At 41.0% G+C, this 15,054-nt stretch overlaps 1 protein-coding gene across 1 annotated transcript in view; it reads right to left on the reverse strand.

Annotated features, from left to right (window-relative positions):
- Positions 1–14,770, reverse strand: part of KATNAL1 (katanin catalytic subunit A1 like 1) — a 135,133-nt gene extending 120,363 nt beyond the window's left edge. Inside the window, exon 1 of the mRNA XM_037048221.1 lies at positions 14,279–14,770. The gene's annotated coding sequence lies outside the window, so the exon portion shown is untranslated. The remainder of the gene's footprint in view (positions 1–14,278) is intronic.
- Positions 14,771–15,054: the final 284 nt, after the last annotated feature.

Raw genomic sequence — 15,054 nt, forward strand, 5'->3', positions numbered from 1 at the left:
TGCTCTAACCAACAGAGCTAACTGACCAGACTGTGACATGGTTTTTTTGAAAGTCAAGTCTTATAAATTGAAGTAACTGAGTTCCCTGATGTTTATCATACTTACTAATGTACTTGTTATAAAAAGCACCAAAACTTAGAGCAGTAGCTTTATGCTCATTAGCCTGTAATAATATAATTGTCAACCCACTTATAATTTGCAATACTGAATGTATATGGTGATTGAGTTGTCATAAAAATGTGGCTTCTTAAAAAAAACTCAATGAACTGAGAAAATAGAAGATTAGACAGAGATGAAAGAAGAATCAGGAAATTGTAAGACAGACTTCTGGTCAACATGACCAATGTGGTACTTGCATCCTCCCACAACCATATCAAAATTAGAACTATACTACAGAACTGCCTGAAATCCAGCTGAATGGAGGTCATGCGACTAGGGAATTAAAGAGGCCACATCAAGACTGGTAGCAGGGGCAGAGATGGGAAACAGGCTGGTCCCAAACCTGTGAGTGTCAGATAAAAATCAGGAGGAATATCTTGGCTGTTTATGTCCCCCCTAAGGAGCAAAGGGTCCCAGTCCCATACCAGGCCCCCAAACCCAGGCCCCCTTAACTTCTGGCTATAAAAACTGGCAGAAATTGAGGCTGAGTGAGGCACAGGGCTTCTGGAATCCCAAGAAGTTCCTCTTAAAGGGGCTGCATATGGACTTACTCTGCTTCTGAATTGCAGCACTGAGGCAGCAGCTCCAAAGACACCGACATATAGGAAGGAGCTGAATTGTCTGGCATCAGGATGAGAACTGAGAGGGGCAGCTTGCTCCCATACAAAAGTGCTGGCAGAGGTCACTGTTCCTTTGATGAGCCCTCCCCTCGTAGAGGCAGCAGGTAGCTCCACATCTGAGTTGCCATCAACCTGACTTTCACTGTTTGCCATTCCTGGGGACCTGCCACCCTCACCCCATCAAACAAGCAGGCCCACTCAAGCTGTTTCCAGTGGCTTTTCCATACAAATGACCTGTCTTGGTTCATGCTTCAGATGCTCCTAAAATTTCTCAGGGACTTTTCCTAAAATTTCTCAAACAGCAATCTAGCCTCTGCGTAACCCACACCTCTTGCTAAGTGGCTCCAGGCCCGGCGCTAGCAGCAGCCAGCCTTGGTTCACAACTTGGCCTGTCCTGGGCAACTCTAAGCCTAGCACAAGTAGCAGCCATCTATCTGCAGATTGCTCTGTAGCTTATGCCAGGTGGTCCCAGGCAGGGCACAGGTGGTGGCTGATCCTACAACTTCTGGGAGGACTCATAGCCACTGCACCCAGTAGACAGCTTCAGATTATACCAGATTACAACCCTACCAATCCTACCAACACCACCAGCCACATAGTCAAGGGGCAACTTCAGTGAGCATCAAAGACCCACTAAAGCAAGTCTTGCTCTGCAGGGTCAACTCAAGCATAGCAGCTCCTTCATTGTAGTTGCAACTGGTCCTCCAAGTTGACAGGCCAGGGGGTCAACCCTTCTTAGTGATACCAACAGCAATAAAGGCTCCACGGAGGATAGAGGTTGGTGGCCAGTGGTCATAGTCAATCCTTGCAGCCAACTGGCCTGGGTAAATCTCTCCCATTGACCTGCCAACAGCATTCATGGCTCAACTACAAGAGGAGGGTATACTCAGCCCACATAGAAGGCATACCTTGAGTACCCAGCTTGGGTGATTGGAAAGGATGTGCCACTGGACCCCACAGGACACCTACTATATTAGGCCACACTACTAAATACGGAGTCATAGCAGCTCTACCTAATACATTGAAACAAACACAGGGAGGCTGCCAAAATGAGGAGACACAGAAGCATGGCCCACATGAAAGAACAGATCAAAACTCCAGAAAAAGAGCTAAATGAAATGGAGATAAGCAATCTATCAAATGCAGAGCTCAAAACACTGGTTATAAGGATGCTCAAGGAACTTAGTGAGGACCTCAACAACATAAAAAAGATCCAGTCAAAAAGAAAGATTACACTAATTGAAAGAAGAAGAATTTACAGGGAAGCAACAGTAGAGTGGATGAAGCTGAGAAGTAAATCAATGATTTGGAACATAAGAATATAACAAAAAAATCAGCCCTGGCTGGTGTAGCTCAGTGGATTGAGCGCGGGTCTGCGAATCAGACGATTGCGGTTCAATTCCCAGTCAGGGCACATGCCTGGGTTGCAGGCCAGTTCCCTGCAGGCCAACTCCCAGCAGGGGACGCATGAAAGGCAACCATACATTGATGTTTCTCTCCCTCTCTCCTTCCCTTCCCCTCTAAAGATAAATAAATAAAATCTAAAAAAAAAAGTATAACAAAAAAATCAGAACAAAAGAAGAAAAAATAATCCAAAAAAAATGGTGACAGGACTTCTGGCCAAGATGGAGGCATAGGTAGACACACTGAGCTTCCTCAAACAACCAAAAGAAGGACAACAGCAAATTTAAAAACAAAAAAATAACCAGAACTGACAAAAAATCAAATTGTATGGAAGTCCGACAACCAAGAAGTTAAAGAAGAAATATTCATCCAGACCAGTAGTAGCAGTGAAGACAGGCAGCCAGGCAGAGAGGTCTCACAGCAAGGTGGGGCTGGTGGACCTGATGAAGCAGCGGCTGGTGGACTGGGTGGTCCCACATTCATGTGCAAACAAACCAGGAGGAACAACTGGGGAGTGAGACAGACCACCCAATCCAGAGTTCCAGCTCAAGGAAATAAAGTCTCAAACCTCTGACTGAAAACACCTGTGGGGTTTGAGGCGGCAGTGGGAGAAACTCCCAGCCTCACAGGAGAGACCCACGGGGTCTTTGAACGTACACAAACCCACCCACCTGGGAATCAGCACCAGAAGGGCCCAATTTGATTGTGGGTAGCGGGGGTAAGTGACTAAAAACCAGCAGCGAGCAGAGCAAACGGCATCAAACCCCTCCCCCACATACAGGATCACAACGCAGCAACCAGGGTTGCCCCTGCCCTGATGAACACCTAAGGCTCTGCTCCTCATACGTAACAGGCATGACAAGACAAAAAAAATGGCCCAAGCGGAAGAACAGATCAAAGCTCCAGAAAAAAAATACAACTAACTGACAAAGAGATAGCCAATCTATCAGATGCACAGTTCAAAACACTGGTAATCAGGATGCTCACAGAATTGGTTAAATATGGTCACAAATTAGATGAAAAAATGAAGGCTATGCTAAGTGAAATAAAGGAAAATGTACAGGGAACCAACAGTGACAGGAAGGAAATCAGGACTCAAATCAACAGTGTGGACCAGAAGGAAGAAAGAAACATTCAATTGGAACAGAATGAAGAAACAAGAATTCCAAAAAATGAGGAGAGGCTTAGGAACCTCCAGGACATCTTTAGACGTTCCAACATCTGAATCATAGAGGTACCAGGAGGACAGGAAGAGAAAGAAATTGAAAACTTATTTGAACAAATAACGAAGGAGCACTTCTCCAATCTGGCAAAGGAAATACACTTCCAGGAAGCTCAGAGAGTCCCAAAGAAGTTGGACCCAAAGAGGAACACACCAAGGCACATCATAATTAAGTTCCTCAAGATTAAAGATAAGAGAGAATCTTAAAAGCAGCATGAGAAAAGGAGACAGTTACCTACAAAGGAGTGCCCATAAGACTGTCAGCTGATTTCTCAAAAGAAACCATGCAGGCAAGAAGGGGCTGGAAAGAAGTCATGAAAGGCAAGGACCTACACCCAAGATTGCTCTATTCAGCAAAGTTTTCATTTAGAATGGAAGGGCAGATAAAGTGCTTCCCAGATAAGGTCAAGTTAAAGGAGTTCATCATCACCAAGCCCTTATTATATGAAATGTTAAAGAGACTTAGCTAAGAAAAAGATTAAAAATATGAACAGTAAAATGACAAAACTCACAGTTATTGACAACAACACCTAAAAAAATAAAAAATAAAAAATAAAAACAAACTAAGCAAACAACTAGAACAGAAAGAGAATCACAGAAATGGAGATCACATGGAGGGTTATCAGTGGGGAAGTGGGTGGGAAGAAAGGGGGAAAAGGAACAGAGGGTAAGTAGCATAAATGGTAGGTAGAAGATAAACAGGGGGAGGGTAAGAATAGTATAGAAAATGTAGAAGCCAAAGAACTTATATGTATGACCCATGGACACGAACTAAAGGGGGAAGGAATGCAGGTGGGAGGGGGTGCACAGGGCAGAGGGGAATAAAGGGGGAGAAAGGGGACAACTGTAATAACATGATCAATAAAATATACTAAAAAAGAAATTCAGAAAGTAGAAAGAGAAGGAAAAAGAAGAGAAAAGCAATAGTCAAGCATATAGTGGCTAAGAAACTTCCAAACTCTATAGATGACATATAACTCTCTTAAATAAAAATAAGTATACACCTAGAGACAATGTAGTAAAACTGAAGAATGCTAAAAGCAAGAGAGAAATGATATATTATCTACAAAGGAAAGATACTATATTGACAGCTAACTCTAAAAGGAACACTGGAAGACTGGAGTAAGTAGAGTATCTCCCAAGTGCTAAGGAACGGGGCAGGGGAGAATGCCAACCTAGAACTGTACACCAAAGTGAGCTATTCATGTGTGGAAGCAATATAAAAATTCCAGGCAGAAAAACCTGGTTTTAAAAGAGGCACCACAAATTTTTAGCTGGGACCACAGGAAAATCATGTTCCACATCTATAAAATAAGGAAAATACTACTTAATATAATGAGGTTATTGTAAAAGTTCAATGTAATAATATGTTAATATCACTCATAGCATATAATGAGCACTGAAACAATGTAAGCTATTATTTTACCCTATATTCAACATTAATATAGAGGTTTGGAGCAGCTTAAATTTTTTCTCAAAAATAACAAGAAATAAACTCACCCAGTTTTCACTATAAATTTCTACATGCTATATCATAACTTTAATTATTTCCAACCCTAATCTTGAAATATATGTTTTTTTAAATCTCATTTAATATAAATGAGAAGAGTTTCTAGGACTTTAAACAGGTCAGGTTATACCTAAACAAGGCATGAAAGGTTTTAGCAATGTCTAATATTTCACAATATTTCTCATATTTTGAGTTATCATGTATTCAAAAAATGAACTCAGCATCTTCTTACAATGTTTACTGCCCAACTGACACAGTAATGTTGCCTTATACATAACGATTCAAGTAATATCTTCACATACAGTCCTATACTCAAAATAAATAAATAAAATGCAGAGCTCAGTTCAAGTTCATACTAAGATCAAGGATAAGGATTATTGCTTAATCAGGTTCTAGGTAATTAAGACTTGTCTTCTCCAACACTCAGATCTAAATGTAACAGATAAAGCCCTGGTTCTAGTCTGCTTCTCCAACTACATCTCCAACACACTCTCCTCTCCTTCACATTGACCACATCACACACACACACACACACACACACACACACAAAATCTTCTCTCCCAACATACTTGGATTTTTAATCTCATACCAAGACTAATACACGTATTTGGAGAAACTAAAACCTAGCTTATACCCAGAACCCAAACTGCTTAGGATGTCACTAATAATTCTTTTTTGATGAAATCATAATATTTATAATTCTTATATCTGTACATTGTACTGGCTTTTATATAGAAACATTTTTTCAAACTAAATTTTATTGAATGGTATTTAATTTAGTTATAATACATATAGGATTTAAGAAAAAAATCTCTGCTTTAAACTATTTTCAGTCTCACACTCTCATATCCCTCTCATACTACTTCTTTTCCTTCTGTGAGTTATAAATTCCTGAAAGTAGATATCTACTCTAGAAATATGGAAACAGTCACTAACACAACAACAAATCAAGTCTGGTTTTCAGCATTTTGTTCTACAATGAATTCTACTTATATCCAGGCTTTGCACATATTTTTAATTACATTGTATTGATTATGCTAGTACAGTTGTCCTGACTTTCCCCCTTTGCCCCTCCACCCACCACTCCCACTCCTTCAGGTAACACCCAACATTGTTCACGTCATATTTTTAATGCTTATCCAAATCACCAAAGTCCAGTTTATTTCACACAATGACTACCATAAATACAGGCAATTTTAAAAAACACATAATCACAACTTCTCAAATGATTACATCTTGAAATATGTTTTAACAGCAATAAATTAGCCTACTATGTGAGTACTCATCACTAATAGTTAATTTGAAAAGTTATAACTCCTCCCATCTTTTTGTGTTGGGTTATATTTTCAAGAACTTGCCACGAATAATAGAAAATATGACTTAATCACAAACCCAGAAATAACAGGTGAATGTCTGTAGCAAATGAAGCCTTTTCATTTGTTTCCTTACTAAGCTCACTTCTCAAATACTTGAAAACGGGAAAATAACTATCCATGCAACATAAAAGAATCTAGACAGATAATTCTAAGATCTTAACTGTTTCTCAAAAATAACTATCACAGTAATTTCTGCCCATGTACTAACATCCACTGGCATGTTTAAAATATTACAGAAGATAAAAAAATGTTTATCACCTGCCACTCTGTCTAGAATGGCAGCTTAAACTGTAAGTTTGAAGTGTATAAATACCCTTTTAGCATGAAAATAATAGTGACAACATTTACAGGACGCTTAATCCACATCAGGCAATGTGATAAAAATGGCTCACGAGTCATTATCTCATTTAATCCTAACCACACTACTAAGTAAAAATGATTAATCCCATTTAAAAGAAGAGGAGGCTGAGACTCTAAAGAATTTAAACTTACCCAGAGCCTGGATTGGCACCCAGCTATGTTTAACTCGGAGCCTGCCCTGTTGGCTCATTATACGCTCTCCTGCCTGAAATGCCTTCAAAATATATCAACTCTTTCAGTTACACGGCTAACCAAAAAATAAAAATAAAAAGCTAATTAGTGGAAATAAAATAATGTATCTTGTTCAGATTGCTTATACAAATACTATTGTTCCTTAATTTCATAGTTTTTTAAATATAACATAAAACCTTTCAAAATCCTGTTTCGTATTACTTTATCAAGCACTCTTTAAACAAGTAATTTTCTTATCACATTTATTCACTCACACACTCATCATCCAATCTACACTACTTGGTAAGCATCTATCCCATTTAGCAAATACCTATAATTATGTAAGGGACTATGTAAGGCCGTGTGGAGTTATCGACATAATTCTTGACTTCAAAGAATATATAATAACTGGGGCTCACTAATAAGACAGGCTTAATAGGAGCTTTACATCAACAATTACTAATGGACAATCATTAATTTACCATTACAAAGTTAGAAAGGGACTTAAAAGGCCATTTATTCCACCTCCGTACCTTCAAATAAAACCACAATCAAACCATCCCTACCAAAAGACAGATAATGGGGATTTAAAAAGTCACCTTAGAAAATTACTCCCTTCTTTACACTACTCTCACAAATCTATGCCTTAACATTATCTAACACATGCCTATACACACCTGACTTTTATCAGGTACTCTAGTGCATATTTTCACTAGGTCTACCATGTATGTTTATATAGAAGAGAAAGTATTTAAAAGAGCTGTATTTTTGGACCATAAGATGCAGGTAGGTTTTAGACAAGGAAAATAAGAAAAAAATTTGAAGCAAAAAATGTGGTAAAATATTTAATAACATAATATTTCACCAATGTAAATGTAAACAGAACTCAACAGAAGCATTAACAACCATTATTCCTCCCAAATTTGGCAGGGGAGTGCATCCTATAGTCCAAAAATATGATACATATATGTTCATTTATAAACAGATGCTCAAATATTAGTGAAATCATAATTAAATCAGCACAGAAATGAGATGTAGTAAGAGAACTGAAAATTTTAGTACTATTGGAATCGCAAATCATGTAGCAGAACTCTGTTTCTCTGAAGCTGAAACCAAGTCAAAGGAATTACTACTATTAATAGACTGTAAAATAACACTTTATAGTTTTTAAGGAAGCCTCATTTAAAAGAATAATTGAATCTTTTACATATCAAATCATCATTTTGTAATGTTTCTACCTGAACTACCTGTCTCATATGGTCACATAAAGTCTCAGAACACTCCAACAGAAGTGACAATCCTATCCCGCTGTCGGTAAGGAGGAGGAGACAGGGAAAGGAAAGGTTTTCAGTTATTGAGCACTGAAGGTTTACCTCCATAAAACTGTCTAATCTCCCCAATAATCTTATAATATATAGACAGTATTTACATCTTTTTGAGTATGGGTAGAGGTTTGGAAACTTGCCTGTGATCACAGACTCTAAGCCGTAGATTCAGAACTAGACAACCTGTCTGCCTGACTCCTTTCACTACACAACTCAGTAACTGACCCCTGGAGAATGTTCTCTATAAAAGAATACAAATGTACATATTGAGAAAATAAAACACAAAGTATCAATCCAAACTATCTGTAGGGGCCTATCTAATTTTACTGTGATATTTACACAAAACAGACAATAATTATCAATTAAATGAATAAATCCAAAATTGTTGAGGAATGATCTGACTCTAAGTGCTTAGCCTTGAGTCAGAGGCTCAAGGCTTAGCCATCTTAGAGTCAGATCAGGAAGAGAGGCTTAGCCATCTCTTCCCCTCAGTAGCACAAGTTTCCTCAATATATTAAGCTCTCTGTTAGTAAATCAATCAATCAAAATTTAAGGAAAACAATCACATAACCCCATGTTTTGTTGTCATTGAAAATTACTTATTTCTAAACTCGGCTCAGTGGGTCCATTCACACTTGTCCTAGCTCAGTCCCCTTTCCACCACAGCTATGCCAAATCCCAGCACTCTCCTTTCCTAACCCCAATCTCTTCCCTTATCAGTTGACCGTTATTGCCACCCAGCTCTTAGAAACCCTAGTGTGGAACTTGCTCACCTTTCATTACTCAACCCGTAAATATTCCGGTACCTCTTCTCTTCCTTTTTCAGTACATCTCTCCTCTATCAACACTAGGAACACAGCCAGCACTTAGTTGATACTTATAAAATGCAACAAATTAATTCTTTCACCCTGGTCATCCCATCCTTCCTTACATTTGGGGGGGGCCTCTATCAGCTCTCTCCTCTTTCTTCATCCCCTACATCTTCAAACATTTCCTGTTCATTGGCTTTTTCCCTAATAATTTATCAAATTTAAAACAAACAAAAAACCCTACAAACTTTTTTATTTACTGCCTTGTCTCTTTCTTTTTTACATAGCCAAGCATCTTTTTAAAAAGTATAACTTCTTGCCCTGGTTGGTGTAGCTCAGTGGATTGAGCACGGGCCTGTGAAGCAAGGGGTTGCTGGTTCGATTCCCAGTCAGGGCACATGCCTGGGTTGCAGGCCAGGACCCCAGTAGGGGACACATGAGAGGCAACCACACATTGATGTTTATCTCCCATTCTTTCTCCTTCCCTTCCCCTCTCTCTGAAAATAAATAAATAAAATATTTTCAAAAAAAGTACAACTTCTTTTTAAAGGGACTAGAAATTTCACAGTAAGGAAGTACTGTCGATTTTCAAAAGTAGGATATTTATATATTTTTTAAAATATATTTTATTGATTATACCATTACAGTTGTTCTATTCCCTTCATTCCTCTCCAACCGCACACTCCCTCCCCCACCATTCTCCCCCGCTCAAGTTCTTTAGATTCTATATTTCCCCTACTATTCTTGCCCTCCCCCCTATCTATTTTCTACCTACTATCTATGCTATTTTCTGTACCTTCTCCCCCCTTCTCTTCCTCCCACTCCCCTGTTGCTAACCCTCCATGTGTTCTTCATTTCTATGGTTCCACTCCTGATCTAGCTGTCCTCTTGGTTTGCTTTTGTTTTAGGTGTGGTTGTTAATAACTGTGAGTTTTCTGTCCTTTCACTGTTCATATTTTTCATCTTCTTTTTCTTATATAAGTCCCTTTAGCATTTCATATAATAAGGGCTTGGTGATGATGAACTCCTTGAACTTGACCTTATCTGAGAAGCACTTTATCTGTCCTTCCATTCTAAATGAATGTTTTGCTGGATAAACCAATCTTGGCTGTAGGTCTTTGGATTTCATGACTTGGAATACTTCTCTCCAGCCCCTTCTTGCCTGTAAGGTCTCTTTTGAGAAATCCGCTGACAGTCTGATGGGTACTCCTTTGTAGGTGACTGTCCCCTTATCTCTTGCTGCTTCTAGGATTCTCTCCTTCATTTTAGTCTTGGCTAATGTAATTATGATGTGCCTTGGTGTGTTCCTTCTTGGGTCCACTTTCACATCCACAAAAACCTGGAACAAATACTCAGGGACTCTCTGAGTCCCTGGGACTTCTTTGGGACTCTCTGAGCTTCCTGGATTTCCTGGAAGTCTATTTCCTTTGCCAGACTGGGGAAGTTCTCCTTTATTATTTGTTCAAATAAGTTTTCCACTCATGGCTGTTTCTTTCCCCCTTCTGGTACCCCTATAATCCAGATGTTGGAATGTTTAAAGATGTCCTGGAGGTTCCTAAGCCTCTCCTCATTTTTTTGAATTCTCATTTCTTCATTCCTCTCTGGTTGGATGTTTCATTCTTCCTTCTGGTCCACTCCCTGGATTTCAGTCCCAGTTTCCTTTCCATCACTATTGGTTTCCTGTGCGCCTCCCTTCATTTCAATTAGTTTAGCCTTCATATGTTCCTCTAATTTGTGACTATAATCAACCAGTTCTGTGAGCATCCTGATAAACAGTGTCTTGAACTGTGCATCTGAGAGGCTGGCAATCTCTTGGTCACTTAGAGTTATCGGCTCTGGGACTTTGAGTTCTTGTGCCATCTTTTGGGCTGTTTGTGCCTGTTATGTAGCAGGATCGAAGTCCTAGGTGTTCACTAGAGCAGGGCAACTAAGTTGCTGGGTTGTGATGTTGTATGTGGGGGCAGGGTCAAAGAGGAGCAATGGTGTCCCGTCTGCCACCTCCCACTGCCACCACCACAGGTGCTGCAGCTGCCACCATCACTGGGGCCCGCGCATTTCGTACCACTGCACGCGAGTGTGCCACCGCTGTCAGCCCTCCACCACTGGGTTCGCCCTCTGGGGCCTGCGCGGTCCGTCTCACTGTGCGCGAATGTGCGACCACGGTCAGTCTGCCCCACACCGTGACTGGGTCCTGGTTACCTGCGCGCCTAGGTCGGGGGATCTTTCCTGCTGAACCCTGCTCTGCTGCTGGCTCCGCCCCTCTTACCGTCCCAGTTGAACGGTTCATTGCTGTCAGACTTCCGTATAGTTCAATTTTCTGTTCTTTGGCTGTGTCTTTGTTCTCCAGACCGTTGTTGTATTCAAACTTGGTTGTGGGAGAAGGCACAGTGTTTCCACCTATGCCTACATCTTGGCAGAAGTCCCTATATTTATATTTTCTTAACTAATCCTTAACTTTTAAAGATATTTTTAAAATCACAAATAAAATGATACGACATCTGAGTTTAGCTTTAAAATAATCCAGTTGGGGGCAGGCATTATAAATGAAACAAAAGTGGTTATGTGTTCATTCTTCAAGCTAGGTGATGGCTACATGGGGGCTCATTCTACTTTCTTTTGGTATGTGTCATTATGAGAAATTTTAAACTTTTTTTCAAACAACCTATGCGCAGATTCCTCTTCCTCATTTTGCAAAGTTTAGAAATGATCTGGAGCCACCAAATCCTTTGGACACTGTTCAATCTTTACCTTACTTGCCCTCTCTGAGGCATCTGATACTCTGGCCTCCTCACTGCCTCCTTTCCTTCTCCTCTGTTGTTTGTTATGCATGCTTTCTAGGGTTCTTCCTCTCACCTCCTAATCTCAGCATCCTGTGTCAAAATCTCAGCATCCTCCCTCTCAAAATGTCCCAAGAAACCCTCGAGTGTGCATGTGCACACACAGCGTAAATGCTACTTTGCAAGAGTTCCATATTCAGATTTCTCCCTTTTTCATTTCTAAGCATCCTCTAAGCTGGTCCATTTGTTCCCTCCTATCACTTCACTACTGATCTATATGCAAACCTCTACCTCCAGCGGTGAGCTCTCTCTCCTGAACTCCAGATCCATGCATACTTACCTGAATACCCACAGGAACCTGGAACAAATACTCAAAACTGAACTGCTTTATCTTTATCTTTCACATCCACAAAAACCTGCTCCACTTCACCTCAATCAATGGTTTCATGACCCTGTCACTCATTCTAGACAGAAAACTAGGAATCAGTTGTCTTAGGGTTCCATATCTTTCTAGCCCTCAACATCCAAACTCCCAAGTCTTATTAACTTTACCTCACAAGTAATTCTACAATCCATCTCCTTCTGTAACTTCAATGACTTAGTTAAAACTCTCTTCATTTCTCTACGGGACTTTGTTGCTGTCCTAAAATTGGTTTCCCCAACACCACTCTATCCTCTGGTAGGCACGTTCACCACACTGGAGCTGGAGTTTTCTTCCTAAACTACAAACCACATAACACTACACTTGAAATTTTCAATGGTCACCCCATGTTGAAGAAAAATTCTAAACTCATTACCAAGCACTTTGAGATCTGGCCTGTCCTGTTATACTGTATGTATTCTGGGATTCAGTCATCAGAATGGCCTAGAGTTCCCCAAACACAAAGCACTCAAATCTATCCAAAAAGCAAGTTGTCCCATTTCACCAGAATGACTTTCCTCATTCTCTCTCCAGTGAAAGTTTACTCAACTTTCTTAGCACAAGTCAAATGTCCCATCACACTGGACTTGCCCTGATCTCCTTAGACAGAATCAGGATCTTTCTACCAATGTGTGCAGAGAATGGCACTAGTTTGAACCTGACTTAGATAAGTTAGACCCATGTGGTCTGAAATTCCGGGCTCACAACTTATCAGCTATGACGTTAGGCAAAGTCTCTGTAAGTCTGTTTCCTCATCTCAAAATGACAGTAGCTATTTCCACAAGATTGTGAGGATTCAATAAGATTCTGCATTAAAAATATATACTCACAGTGCCTCCCAAAGAATAAGCATTAAATAAATGTTAATGTTATGTTACTATTTATTCCCACTCTGGCCTCCTATAGCAACTTGCACCCATACGTATCACATTATTGTGATGACACGACTCTTCCCCATGCAGGACACACACTATCTTCTACCATCTCTATATTCCTACTGCCTGGAATAATGTCTGCCATATAACAGGTTCTTAATAAATCCTGAACAAATAAATAAAATACTTCAAACCCCCCTACTATATAACAGAAGGCTTCAATTTTTTTCCTAATGGTCTTACTAAACCTACTTTCCATCCCCTTGCACAAAATTGCTGTTTTAAGTAAAATTTAGAAACCAGCTTCATTTTAATTGAGAGAAAAGGAATTTTACACTGGACTTATGTTGCTTTATTTTTTTAAACACACAAGCACACAATAATACCAATAATTTTCCAATATACTATATAAAATACCAAATTTTTAGGATGGTTATCTATCTATCAAAAACTGTTAAAGGGTTAAATTAAGTAAGGTTGCCTAAATCTATGTAAGCTTTCTCACCACCACTGGCGCCTCAGCCAATCAACCAACTCTAGGAACTAAGGTGTACTCCCAAGTAATGATAATAATAATAATAATAGAATATGGCATTTTCCATCCTAAAAACATGCTCCTGAAAAATTCTCAAGAAAAATAGATTAATCAAAGAAAATATTACTACTCATTGCTTAAAAAAGTCTGTACTCTAAAAATTACTAGTATTGTAATTTAAAGTTCAATTAATCTTCAACGCAAAATCAAAATACGTGTAGGCACTGCTCAAGCCGGGGGTGAGGGTAACTCATTTTGCAATCTTGTCCCCCAAAAAATAAAATGCAAAAATGCAAAACGGTAAAAACTTCAGATACTACTATATAATAATAGCACAGTATCTTTGATCCATTTCTACACTTAACCTTTAAACATCAATACCCGTTGGGTAATTATTAATCAATGGGTTTAATATGCAAATACCTCTGGGCTACTGCAAAATACACATGATTAAATATCTAGAAATAAACGTATCAGGGAAAAGAGGAGAGCCTGATAAAATAGAGCTCGTGGGTCTTACATCAAACTGTGTGCCATACACTCGGTCCTGCACGCCAAGGCAGCGACCTGGGCGGGTCAGAGACTCTGCAAGGCCCGAGGCCCCGCAGCGGGGTGGCTGCTCCACCCCACGCCTACGCTAGGCGCTGCCCCTCCGGGGAGGACAGAGCCCGAACCGAGGCGGGCGCCAATGACCGGGGTTAAGGCAAATCTCACCTTCACTTCCCTTTCCTAGTGCACAGCGCCCGGTTCCGAGACCACCCAAGAGCCCCTCACCACAAAGAGAGATTTTTTTTCTCCCTCACGGTCCGCTGAAAGTTTATCGGTCTCTTCCAGCCGTCGGTGCCGCTGGGCTTTGTAGTCCTCCGGTCCAAGCCCCCCAGCCAAGGCCGCGAGTCCCAGGAGCCGCGGAACTACAATCCCCACAATGACCCACGAGCCTGGCGCCCAGCGGTTCTCCCACTCTCCACGCGGCTATGCGCCCAAGGGCCAGCGAAGGGGAACGAGGTGTGGCTGTCACCCTGGACACCCAGCATTGCCTGCTCTCCCGCCCCGGCAGGTCTCTGTTGGCCTCATTTACCCAGGTGCTGTAGATCAGCCGTCTGTTAGTGACGGCGGTCCAAGTGGGGTGCGGCGGGGGTAGGGCCCTGGCCGCGGACACCGGAGTCCGTTAGTTCACGACAAGCGTGAAGAGGCGTACGGTTGTCATGGCAGCGCGGGCTGCGAGGTGGTGGTGTTGAGGGAGTGCCGGGAGTCAGCTCAGGGGAGGAGCCCGTAATCCATCCAGCCTTGGGGGGATGGGGGGGTGGAGGGAGGCGCAAAGGTGTGTCTGGGAGAGAAGACGGTGACGATGATAACAGCTGACTGAGCGATGGGGCTGCTTGAGGAGTCCTGCCAGAAGCGATCCGCGTGGCAGGACTCCTGTCCTTTTCCCGTGGCTGAACTCAAGGATGCGACTGGATTCTGGATGTGTCATCAGAGGAGGCAAACCC

This window comes from Sturnira hondurensis, unplaced genomic scaffold, assembly GCF_014824575.4.
Source record: "Sturnira hondurensis isolate 20B ecotype Veracruz unplaced genomic scaffold, ASM1482457v3 Scaffold0006413, whole genome shotgun sequence".
Classification (NCBI taxonomy): domain Eukaryota; kingdom Metazoa; phylum Chordata; class Mammalia; order Chiroptera; family Phyllostomidae; genus Sturnira; species Sturnira hondurensis.